Source organism: Triticum aestivum, chromosome 3D (assembly GCF_018294505.1).
Source record: "Triticum aestivum cultivar Chinese Spring chromosome 3D, IWGSC CS RefSeq v2.1, whole genome shotgun sequence".
In the NCBI taxonomy this organism is placed as follows: Eukaryota; Viridiplantae; Streptophyta; class Magnoliopsida; order Poales; family Poaceae; genus Triticum; species Triticum aestivum.
Window position 1 is genome coordinate 207,953,567 of NC_057802.1, and position 12,131 is coordinate 207,965,697.

Here is a 12,131-nt window from a genome sequence, read left to right on the forward strand (position 1 = left end):
GGCTGGGAGAGGCCGGGCGCGGCGGCGGGTGCGTCCGGTGGCGGCGGACGCGTCCGGTGGCGGTGGGGTGTTTTGCTAGGGTTTGATCTGCGAAGATATTCGGAGGGGGAGGTGTTTTTATAGGTAGAGGGAGGTAGGAGACTGCAAATGGAGCATAGTTTTTGCCCACACGATCATGATCGAATGACCTAGAGCATGGAAGATACTAAGAGGGGTTTTGGGCTGTTGGGAGGGGGTTTTGCTGCAACACACAAAAGGACATTGCGGTTACCCGGTTAACCGTTGGAGTATCAAACGACCTCCAAATGGAACGGAACTTGACAGGTGGTCTACCGGTGGTATACCAGGGCCACTTGGCAAACCTCAGTCCATTCCGAGAACGTTTAACACCCGCACACGAAAGGAGACAAGAGGGGCGCGCCAGTGCACGTGGGAGTGTCGGATTGCAAAACGGACAACGGGGAAAATGCTCGGATGCATGAGACGAACACGTATGCAAATGAGATGCACCTGATGACATGATATGAAATGCATGACATGAACAAAAAGCAAAAACAAAGACAAAACCCAACCATGGAGGGAATATCATAACACATAGCCGAAAATGGCAAGAGTTGGAGTTACAAATATGGAAAGTTACATCCGGGGTGTTACACCCTTGCATGCCTTATATAGAAGAATGGTGCTTCAATTATAAAACATGCTACCTCAGAGATGGAATAAGTACTGAAGAACAGAAAGGCATGGCATATTGACATGTATTCCCTCCATCCGGAAATAAATGGATGGGTCTAGGCATATTTCAGTTCTAGATACATCCAGTTTTATCCATTTCTGCAACATGTAATCCAGACGGAGGGAGTATGATGTAAGAGCTAGGGATACAACAGGACAACAGTGTAAAAAAACACTACTTGAATGTAAAACTATATGCTAGCGGAATACATACAGAAAAACACTAGAACATCACTTCAATGTAAAAAAAGAACATGGTATGGTAGACATATGAAGTACATACTGATGAATAACGATATTCAGAAGCATGATATCCAAACTAAGCAGATGGCATTGCGATAGAGTAGAATGACAATACTTGAATTTGAAAACATGTTATCATGAATGGAATAGTGTCAGGACCCCGATTCTAAGTCACATCGATCTAGCATGTAACACATCATATCACTTTGCGGCCTCACGCACGGTATTCCCACGGGTGCCACCTTACCTGGCCCGGGACCGTTTGCGCCTTTTGGCTCACGTATATGATAGTGTTGCTAGTATCCATATGATAGAGAACCCGGGCTGACATGACTAGTCGTGAACCCAAAGTGGCACTAACTTACAAGGACAGGCATACATGACCCAGCAACGAACGTGTCGGTCATCAGCGAGTGAATTCGGGCTGTAGCAACTGGGCTAGCAGGACTCCGGGAATCCGGGCTGTAGCAGGCTAACAGGACTCTGAAGGACACCGCGTGACATTTCCCCGAAGGGACAGACACAGGATCGAAGAAGGACACATGCCGGCCAGTCTAAGTGTTCCGGAGCAGTAGCAACTGGGCTAACAGGGCTCAGTTGAAGCAGACTGCCATGGCTCAGTGGAAGCACTAGACTACATTTCCCCATAAGAGAGGCTACCAAGGATAGACAACTAGGTTGTCGGATCCCACACATACCAAGCATTTCAATCATAGACACAATATGCTCGATATGTGTAAATACAACATGGCATCACAACAAAACTCTACGACTCAAAGTATTTATTCATAAGACTCCAAGGAGTCAGATATTACAAACATGGGTCTCATGACCCAGCATTCAAGTCATACAAGCAATAGCACATGCGGAAGCTTATCTTGTCTGAGTACAGACAACTACAAATGGAAAAGGCTGAGAAGCCTTACTAACTACAAGACCCTGCCGAGGGCACAAGATCGTAGATGACGTAACAAGCTAAACGTCGAAGTCCACGCGGAACTAGTAGCGAGACTGAAGTCTCTCTGCAAAAACATAAATTAAGCAAACGTGAGTACAAATGTACCCAACAAGACTTACATCAGAACGAGCTACATATGCATCGGTATCAACAAAGGGGTGGTGGAGTTTAAGTGCAGCAAGCCAGCTTTGACTCAGTGGCTAACCTGAACTACTACTGCAAGTAACTCTTCTGAGGTAGCGCACACGAGTCCACATATTCACCATTTCAATACACCACTATGGATCCGCTCCCGTCTCCCTACGAGAATGCCATCCATATCACTCACGCTTATCTTGCGCATTTTAGAGTATCCACTTTCACTTGTCTATGAACTGTACAGGCAACCCAGAAGTCCTTTATCACGGACACGGCTATTCGAATAGATCATTTATAACCCTGCAGGGGTGTACATCTTCACACACGCTCTCGCCACTTACCACCATGTACACGTCGTGTATCTCGGCAACCTTCAAGCGAAAGCCTGGCGAGGGAGTCGGGCACGACCTGACTAACCACACAAGTCTCTAGTCCAGGTTTATCGCCTATTCGGGTTCCATCCGCGAGGAGATCCGGCCAGGGTTTCGCTCACAGCCCCAAACGATGTGTGCAGGGTTCCCGAGACACCAAACGGGCGCCCGGTACACCGTGCCACGGTGTATCTACCACATCATAGCCCACCCCTAGGGTCAGCGCTACGCACGGCCTCCAACACATATACTACAAACACCAGAAACTAGTTCTAACTCCTGGACAGAGATCAAGGCGATTAATAAGTCGAGAGAGTCAATTAAGGATCCCAATGTGTGGTAGTTGCTGTTCATGGATCACAAACACAGAACTCAGTTCCTGAGGACGGTTTCAATGAGACAACCCACCATGTGGCCTCTCACCCCTACCTTTACCAAATCGTGTTCACACACATAGCTGAGAGGGACAGCCACCGGCAACAGAAAAGGAACACAATCAATGCAATGCAATAATACGATGCATTAATATGACATAGCAATATGCTGTGATTTGGACTAATGCAATTAGTAACAATTTGAGTGAAGCTGATTTGAACACAAGATTAAAATTCAAACTCCATGTAAGGCATTTCGAATGCCATTTATTCAAATTGTCATATACAGTGGATGTAAGTTGTTCAAACATGCATGAGAATGCCATAAACAGATTCTTCATATTTTTCTGATAATTTTTCATATAGAATTTATTTCATTCTGAGCCACGGTTGAATTTCTATGATTTTTTGAAGTTTAGGACATTATCTGAAAATAAATATATCGTTAAGATTTATTTAGAATCCAGAAAAGTGATACTGCATCAACATCACGTCAGTGTGATGTCAGCAAGTCAACAGGGGCCGGTCCAGGTCAAAACTGACATGTGGGGTCCACACGTCAGTGACACAGGGCTGGTTAGTGTCGCTGGCAGGTGGGCCTGGTCAACGGCCACATCAATAGGGTCAAAGCTGACGCGTGGGGCCATTGTGGTTAGTTAAAACTAAACAGGCACTAAACCGTGTTTAGTTAGGCAGCGGGGCCCAGCTGTCAGTGTCATTAGATGTTAAATAACTGGGCTGTTAGCGGCTAATGACTTTGCCACGTTAGCGTCACCGAAGTTACGCCGGCGGCGACCAAATACACGGCGGAGGCACACTGGAGGGGCTCGGGTTTCGCCTACGGTGCACCGTTCGGTGCGCCCTTTGGCCCTACGGAGAGCTGGCGTGATGGCGCATCGGATGGTGGTGGTCTCCGGGCCTGGGGTGGCCGGAGTCGACGGTGGCGAGCTCGGTTGCGGCCGCCGGAGTTCGGGTGGCCACGGGTTAGCTGCTGCGGCGTGCAAACGGGCGGGTGCTTGTGCTAGGAATGCTTTACGGGATGCCACAAGTTCGTTGGGCTCACCGGGTTGACCAAATGGTCACCGGAGCTATGTCGACGGCGAGCTCGGGCGGCGACGTGCTACGGTCATCAAGGGCGCGACGTCTACAGTTAGCAAACGACGCGGGGAAGAGGGGGGTTCGATGCAGAACCTCACAACGGATCTAATGGAGCGGTCTGCGAGCTCGGGGAAGGCTTGGTGCAGCTGGGGCGGCGGTGGCGATCTCGTCTGCCGAGCGTGGAGAAGACGGGTCAATGGCGAGGTGGTAGGGCGTCCGGCGACGCGTAGCTCGACGGAGAGGTAGCAGGCGATGAGGCAGAGCCGATGGGCTTGGCGGTTGGTCGAGGGACGGCCGGAGAACGCGATGGCAGTGAGTGGCGGCGACGGCCGTGCTCGGGTGTGCGTGAGTGTGGGAGCCAGAGAAGAGGGAGAGTGAGCGAGGGGGTCAGCAGGATCGGGACGACACGGGAAAGTTGTCCACACGTCCAGGGACTCGTCGACAAGCAGGAGGTGGTCGCGCGTGTGCCAGCGCGCGGCGAGCACGCGCCCTCCTGCCTACTGGCAGGAGGTGGGAAACGACTGGCAGCGCCAGGTGGGCTGGGCCGGCACAGTGCCAGGCCGGCTGGGCTGGACAGGTAAGCCAGGTGAGTTCTAACCCTTTTCTATTTTTGTTTCTGTTTTCTAATTTGCAGTTTGTTTTTGATCCAGTTTTAAAAACCAAATCAATTTTATAAATCCTGAAAATATTCATGAGCACTTTCTGAATTATTTCAGTGGCCCACAAATAGTTCCAACATTATTTGAGCATTTAAATTATTTGTAGTGTTTAAATGCCCAAAGTCAAATAGTTTATGATTTAATTCAAAAATCCAGGAATGACCTATAAATATGTTCATCATTTTTTGCAGAGGTTTTCACCTTTATCAGAAATCATGAACATTTCCAAAGGGCATTCTAGGTCATTGAAAAATATTTTATTTGAACCTATTTGAATTTCATTTGTTGCTAGGGTTTACCAATCCCCATTTCAAATTACATAAAATTTAAACATGATGCAACAGACAAGTGCTAGCCTAGTGCAAGGTAAAGCTAGGGATGTGACAACCCACCCCCACTAAACAAGAATCTCGTCCCGAGATTCAGGACATGAGGTAAGAAGACAGAGGGAACACAAACTGTCGGGTGGTTGGTACGACATATGCCAAGGGATGGCTTATCATTGTGGGAGCCAATAAAACGTCGCCGGTGCCTGGAAACGGGATGAGGCGAAGACATGCACGCCGGCGGATCTTACCCAGGTTCGGGGCTCTCCGAGGAGATAACACCCCTAATCCTGCTCTGCGGGGTCTCCGCATGATCACTAGATCGATGAAAGGTAGCTACAATCGCTCCTCGAGCTGTTGAGATCAAGGGAGAAGAAGAACAAGGCTAGCTCTTGCTTCTCTCTATCTATGGTGTGTGTGCTATGCTTAGAAGGCAACTCTATGCTCAGAGGCCAACTATGCTTGGAGGCGAACCCTTTGCATGGGTGTTCCGGGGGGTTTATACAGGCCTACCCCCCGGGGGTACAATTGTAATCCGACTGGGAGTTGGTCCCAGCCGTCAGTGTCTACGCTCGCCAGCTTCTTCGCCGGCTGCGGGGTCCCGCCGGCTGCTGGGTCCCGCCGGCTGCCGGCTACTTGGTCGACAGGCCGGCCCCACCGCCTAGGGTTTTGTCGGCGGCTGCTTACTGTAGCCTCGCCTGTGATGACGAGGGCTTTGTCGAGGTAAGCGTGGCTACAGTGGGCCGCCTCGGGGGCTATCACTGTAGCCTTACCTCGTCTTGTCTCCTTAATGGGGCTCCTGCTTCGAGGAAGGGAGTAGCCGGCTTCTGGAGGCCGGCTACGCTCTTGGCCGACTGGGAAAGGCCGGGCCGCCTTCGCGCCTCTCTCTGGCTGAAGGGGCCTGCCGCCCGCGGGCCATACCGGAGTCGGTCGTGGGTGACGTCGAGGCCAGCATGGCTACAGTGCCGAGTCGCACGGGAGACGTCCATCCCGTACGACCTCCTGTAGCCACGCCCGCCTCGGGCTTCGGGGGTAGTGGGCGGCACTGTGGCCACACCCCGTCATGTCGCCGTTATGTGGGAGCAGCTCGGAGTGGTTGTGGTCTCGGCCGGCTCTTTGGAGTCGGCGTCCTTCTTGGCCGGCTTCTTGGAGTCGGCCATGCTGTAATCGTCCTGGGGAGGGGTTGCTGAGGCAGGGTCGCATTCTGGGAGTCGGCTTTAGAGGAAGCCGGCTAGGGAAGGGGGCCCAAATGCTTGGAGTGCTTGAAGGCCCAAAGGCCTGATAATTTTTCTGAAGAACCAGGGGTAGTCGGTTAGGCTACCCGTGGCCATTTACTCCGACAGTAGTCCCCGAAGCTGATTGGGCTTCGAGGTGGAGTAGGGTTTGAGAAGCTCGATCAGCTTCCTATATTGACAAGCCGGCAGCTGGGAGCCGGCCTTGGTCAGGTGCGCCGCCTGAGTCGAAATCTTCTAGAGTCGGAGGGCGGGAGCCCGCTAGCGCGCTCTCCGGGCCGCGGGCCGGCCATCGGCTGTCTGCGGACCACATGGCCGGAAAGCCTGCCAGCCCACGCGCGTGACGGGACGTCGCCGCAGGGAGGGGGCCCGCCACGTCCGCGCCCCGGCCCAGGCGCGGATCCTTTGTATCCCGAAACCGCCCGCACGTTCCGTGCGGCAGTTTCGGCTCGCATTTACGCGTAATAACCGCGAGACGTGGGGGGAGTGGGCGCCGTTAATCCCACGTCTCCCCCCACGTCCGGCCTCTTCGGCCTTGTGAGGCTATAAGTAGGGGGAGGTGGAGGGCGGCAGGCCCTCACACGCTCCTCCTACTTCCACCGTCTTCTTTGCTCGCCCGTTCTCGCGACAGCGCCTCGCCGCCGCGCTCTTCCACCGCACGCTCCTCCGCCGCCGTGCTAGCTTTCGTCATGCCTCCCACCGTAGAGCAGCTTGGCGGGGATTGGGACGGCTCCAACGTCCATGACGACCACGTCGACTTCCTCCGCGACACGCGGCGGCTGCCCAGCACGGACAAAGTGGAGGTCCGCCTCGCGCCGGCGAAGGAAATCTCGCCGAGGCCGCAGGAGGGCGAGCGGGTGGTCTTCCGCTCGCACTTCTTGCGCGGCTTCGGCCTGCCAGTGAGCGCCTTCTTCCGCTCCTGGCTCGAATTCTATCAGCTCCAGCCGCACCATCTCACCCCCAACGCGGTGGTGCTGCTGTCTGCCTTCGTCACCCTGTGCGAGGGCTATCTCGGCGTCCTCCCCACCCTTGAGCTCTGGGGGGAGCTCTTCCAGTCGAAGCTGGGCACGCGCAGCAAGGGCGTGCCGGCTCATACTGGCGCCTTCATCGCGTCGCAGAGATCGGGCGCCGACAACCCCTTCCCCGTCATCACGCTGATCCAATCGGTGAAGAAGTGGCAGAAGTCGTACTTCTACGTGCGGAACATCGCTCCACGGGGCGACTACATCAACCTGCCGGCCTACGTAGCCGGCCCCCCGGCGGGCAGGCTGCCCCAGTGGTCCTTCCGGGCGGTGACGCTGTCGCAGGCTGGAAACACCGCCATCGCCCGACTGCGGGTGATGGTCCAGTCGGAGGGCCTAACGGGGCCCGATCTTCTGGCTGTGTTCGTCACGCGCCGGGTTCTTCCGCTCCAGAGCCGGCCTCATCTGATCTGTCAGATGAGCGGCCAGCTCGACCCGAGCCGGATGTGCACCAAGGAGATGCCGCGCCATGAGGTCGCCTACATGGTGAACTACCTTGCAAACTGCCAACTCACTGAAGAGTGGCAGTTCGGCAAGGAGCCATATAGCCGAGCTAATCCTCCGCCTACGGTATGCTCCCCTTGTCTCTTTTTCTCTCTTTCTTAGCCTTGTTGCCGAGCATCTCTTGGCCGACTCTGACTTAGTCGGCTTGTTCTTCGACAGAGCCCTCTGCTTCGGCCGGCCGGCGGGTCAGACGCGGAGCGCCGCTTCGTCCCCGACCGGACCGTACACGACCTGGAGGAGCCCGACCTGGGGGCAGTCCATATGGACGACGCCGTCCAGCCGGGCGGTGGCCAAGTCGGCGGCGAAGCAGGCGGCTCCAGGTTCACCGCTACCTTTGACGACTGGCCGGACGAGGATGAAGCCGAAGCCGTCCCGCGCCGCCAGCCGGGATCTGGACGCGGCGCGGGCTCCTCCGCCGCGCAGCCTGCTCAGGGTGGAGGGCAAAAGCGTCGCGCCGCCCAGAGTCTATTCGGTAGCCGAACGAAGAAGCCTAGGGGCGGGGCGGCAGCCACCAGGCAGGAAGAGGCGGTCGCGAAGGCGGCTCGTTTTCGCAAAGTGGTGAAGCAACCGCACACCGTGTCGGCGTAAGTTCTCTTTCTCTATGTACTCTCTTTCTTTCTTTCTTTGGTGGTTCTTGAACCTTTGTCTTCTTCACCAATGATCAGGGCTCGGTTGTCACTCGAGCGGGCGGCTGCCGGCTCCGTCGTCGAGTCGCCAAGGGGCTCTAGGAGCACCACCCGCCTCGTGGACCCCCGCGCCGACCTCTAGGAGGCGACGGAAAGGAACGCGCGGGAGGTGCGGGAGGAGCAGGAGGCACGGGAGGCGGAGGCACGGAAGGCGGCCGCTGCCCAGGCGGCACGGGAGGAGGAGGCGGTGAAGGCACTCGCCGAGGCCGCAGCCAGGGCCCAGGCAGAGGCTGAGGCCGCGGCGGCAGCGGGGGAGTTTTTGATGGTCACCCCGCTGCGCGTCATGGCGCCTGGGGGCATGGAACCCTCGCCAGGGGGAGCCAGCGGCGACCAGCCGGGGCTGGGGGGGAAGCGGCGACGACGTCATCATCTTGGGGGCGGCGCCGGAGCCGACCCCGCCAACTGGGGCGGCCCAAGGCGGCCAGCCTGATCCGCCGCCTGCACAGTCGGCGGAGGGCGAGCCGGCCGCGAGGGCTGAGGTGGCGGTCCGGGTGCCGCCGAGCCGGCGCGCGGGGAAGGCCGCGTCGGAGCCACAGAAGGCCGCGTCGGAGCCACAGCCGGCCGTGGGCTCCAGCTTGTCGGCCCGAGCGAGGAGGCGGCCAGCGCTACCTCAGGGTGGACGCCAGGCGGAGGGAGAGCCGTAGTGAACGTGGCTGCACAAGACGTCCGGACCCGGCTCCAAAGCCAAGCCACGGCGCTGAGGCAGTTCACCGATGAGTTCCTCGCAACGCGGGCGGCCATCCGGGTTAGTACTCCCATCTTGTTTCTTCTTGACTTTGCTTTTTTCTTGATCTTGATTTCTTCCGTGGGGGCGCGTCAGCGCACCCACTGGGTGTAGTCCCCGAGTTCCGAGCCGGCTGCTGAGCAGGCGGCTTGGAACTTCTTGGAGGATTTGTCTTTGCTGTTTTTTTTCTCACTTCGGTCTTCTGTCCATCTTGCAGGACTACCACAACCTTCGAGCGGCCGCCTTCAACTCCCAGGCTCGGGAATTGACTCAGAAGACCGCCGACCTTACTGAGAGCAGAGGTATGTGACTTGATCTTTATCGCATGTGGGGGCGCGTCAGCGCACCCACTGGGTGTAGTCCCCGAGATTCGGGCCGACTGCTGAGCAGTCGCGTCGAATCTTCCTTGACGACTTCTTACTGTTCTTCTTCTTCTGCCAAGTTTGCAGCGGCCAACGCCAGTCTGAGGGCACAGCTGGGGGAGTCCCAGACTGCTGTTCGTGCCAAGGACGCCGAGCTCGCCGCCTTGGAGCAGGAGCGCGACCGCCTGGTCAAGAAGCTGGCCGACCAGGAGGAAGGCCACAAGGCGGCGCTGAAGGCTGCGCAGGATTGCGAAGCCACTCTCCAGGCCGAGTTCGAGACGGAGGCGGCTGGCTGGGCTGAGGCCAGGCAGACTCTGGTCTCTGGCTACGGCCAGATCGAAGATCTGGTTGACGGTAAGCCGCCTACCCCTTCGTCCTTTCTTGCCGTCTGCCACTTTGGCTTGCTTTCTGATTTTGGTGTTCCTTTCTTCCTTTCTTCTTGCACAGAGTATTTCCCTGGCTATTCAACTGCCGCCAACCAGGCCATCAAGGCCCGTCGCCAAGCGAAGAGGCAAGCCGGCTTTGAGATCTCGCCAACCGCCGGCCGCTCGCTGGAGGAACAGCTCCTGGCGATCCAGGCTCGCATCCAGCCGGCTCATCGGCTGCTCCGCCGGCTTCAGCGTGCCGGGGCGCAGGTCTTGGCTGCCCTCTGGCCCGGCCAAGCGGTCCCTCGCACCCCCAGTCGGACCGCCGACTGGCTGGAGGTGGCAGTCGGCCGCTTCGAGGCGTGGAAGGCCTCGGCGGCTCGCTCCAGCGCCAGGCGGGTGCTGGAGTTCGTCAAGGCCTGGTATCCCGGCCTGAGCCTGGACCAGCTGGCTACCTGGCGGCAGCAAGCCGACAAGGAGCTGGAGCCGGCGCGGCCGGATATCATTCGGCGGGCTTCGGCAATCGCCGACTACACCGACACCAGCGCCTTCGCCCCCGAGGTGGACGACAATGGAGTCGCCCAGCCGGAGGAGTGGTTCGGGCTGGACCCGGCGTACGGTGAGGACTCGGCGGAGGAGATCGACTCCAGCGACGAGGGTGAAGAAGAGGAGGAGGAAGGTGAAGACGCCGAGCCGGCTGGTGGAGCAGCCGGCCAGCCTCAGCCTGACCGCACCTCCAGCACTACGTCGCGCGCCTCCACGCCTCCTGCCGCAGGTGGTGGTCAAGCCGGGGCCCGCTAGTCGGCCACTCCTTCAGCCGGCGAGGCTGCCTTCACCGGCCAGCTCGGCCTCCATGTCGCGCCCTAGTCTGCCGTCTTTTGCTTTTCCTCTCTTGTTATTCTTTAGAACAATGTTTGGTTAAATTCGCACAATTCCACCCACTGGGTGTATTCGAACTTATGTCTGTTGCCGCCTGTTGGGGGCTTTATGTATATATAGCTTATGCAATTGGCCTTTCCTTGTACTTTTGCTTGTTGTCCTTCTGCTTTTTCCTTTGCCGCCCTCCCTTGGTTGCCGCCTCCCCAGTCAAACAGTTGCTCTGTAATCTGTAGCCGGGGGAGTGCCTGGCCGATTGGGGAGGGGGAAGTACTTTAGCTCTGCTGGACTAAAGCTAAGTTTTTTAGGAAGCCGGCCAGCCGGCTGCTCTGGTAGCCGGTAGGCATGTTTGGAGGCCGTCTCTTTGCTATATAGGTTCGTTGTTCCTTAGCCATTTTTCGTGTGGGCGTCCTTTCTGTCTTCCCTCTTGCTAGTCGGACAGTCAGTTCTTTGAGCTGCGACTTTCAACAAGAGAGGACTCGGGAGCCGGCGCACTACTTTTCTGACTTTAGGAAAAACTTTCGATATAGCTCAAGGCGGCCAGTCCCCGGGCCGACTAGTCGAACCCGGTGCCGGACAAAAATTCAAAATGTAATAATACATTCATGGATATGACACTCGTCATTCATATATAAATAAAAGGCAGTCCCCGAGTACTGTTCGGGGGGCCTGTTGGTTTGTACTTAATACAAAAAGGGGAGCGTGATACATACTGCTTTTCAGCTGTAAAATCGTCTTAGGAGGTTTGCGTTCCATGGTCGCTCCGACTCCTTGCCGGAGTCGTCTCTCTTGCGTGCTCTTGGCTTTTGCGCGTCGATCAAGTAGTAGGAGTCGTTGCCGAGTGCCTTGCTGACGACGAAGGGGCCTTCCCAAGGGGCCGAGAGCTTGTGCTGGCCAGCTGTTCGCTGGATCAGCCGGAGCACAAGGTCGCCCTCTTGGAAGGATCTTGGCTTGACCTTGCGGTTGTAGTAGCGGCGCAGCCCTTGCTGGTAGATGGCGGACCGGCTGAGGGCTAACAACCGGCCTTCTTCCAGTAGGTTGACGCCGTCTTCTCTTGCTTCTTTGGCTTCCTCCTCCGTGTACAGGGTGATCCGAGGCGAGTCGAACTCGATGTCTGTTGGGATGACAGCCTCGGCACCATATACAAGGAAGAATGGAGTGAAGCCGGTTGACTTGTTAGGTGTAGTGCGCAGGCTCCAGAGGACAGCCGGCAGCTCTTCGAGCCAACAGCCGGCCGATCGCTCCAGTGGTACAACCAGTCGGGGCTTGATGCCGGAGAGGATGAGTCCATTTGCTCGCTCGACCTGGCCGTTTGACTACGGGTGGGCAACGGACGCTAAGTCCAGTCGGATGCCCTGCATCGCGCAGAAACGTGCCAGTGCTCCTTTGGCGAAGTTCGTGCCGTTGTCGGTGATGATGCTGTGCGGCACGCCGTACCGAGTAGTGATGTCGGTGATG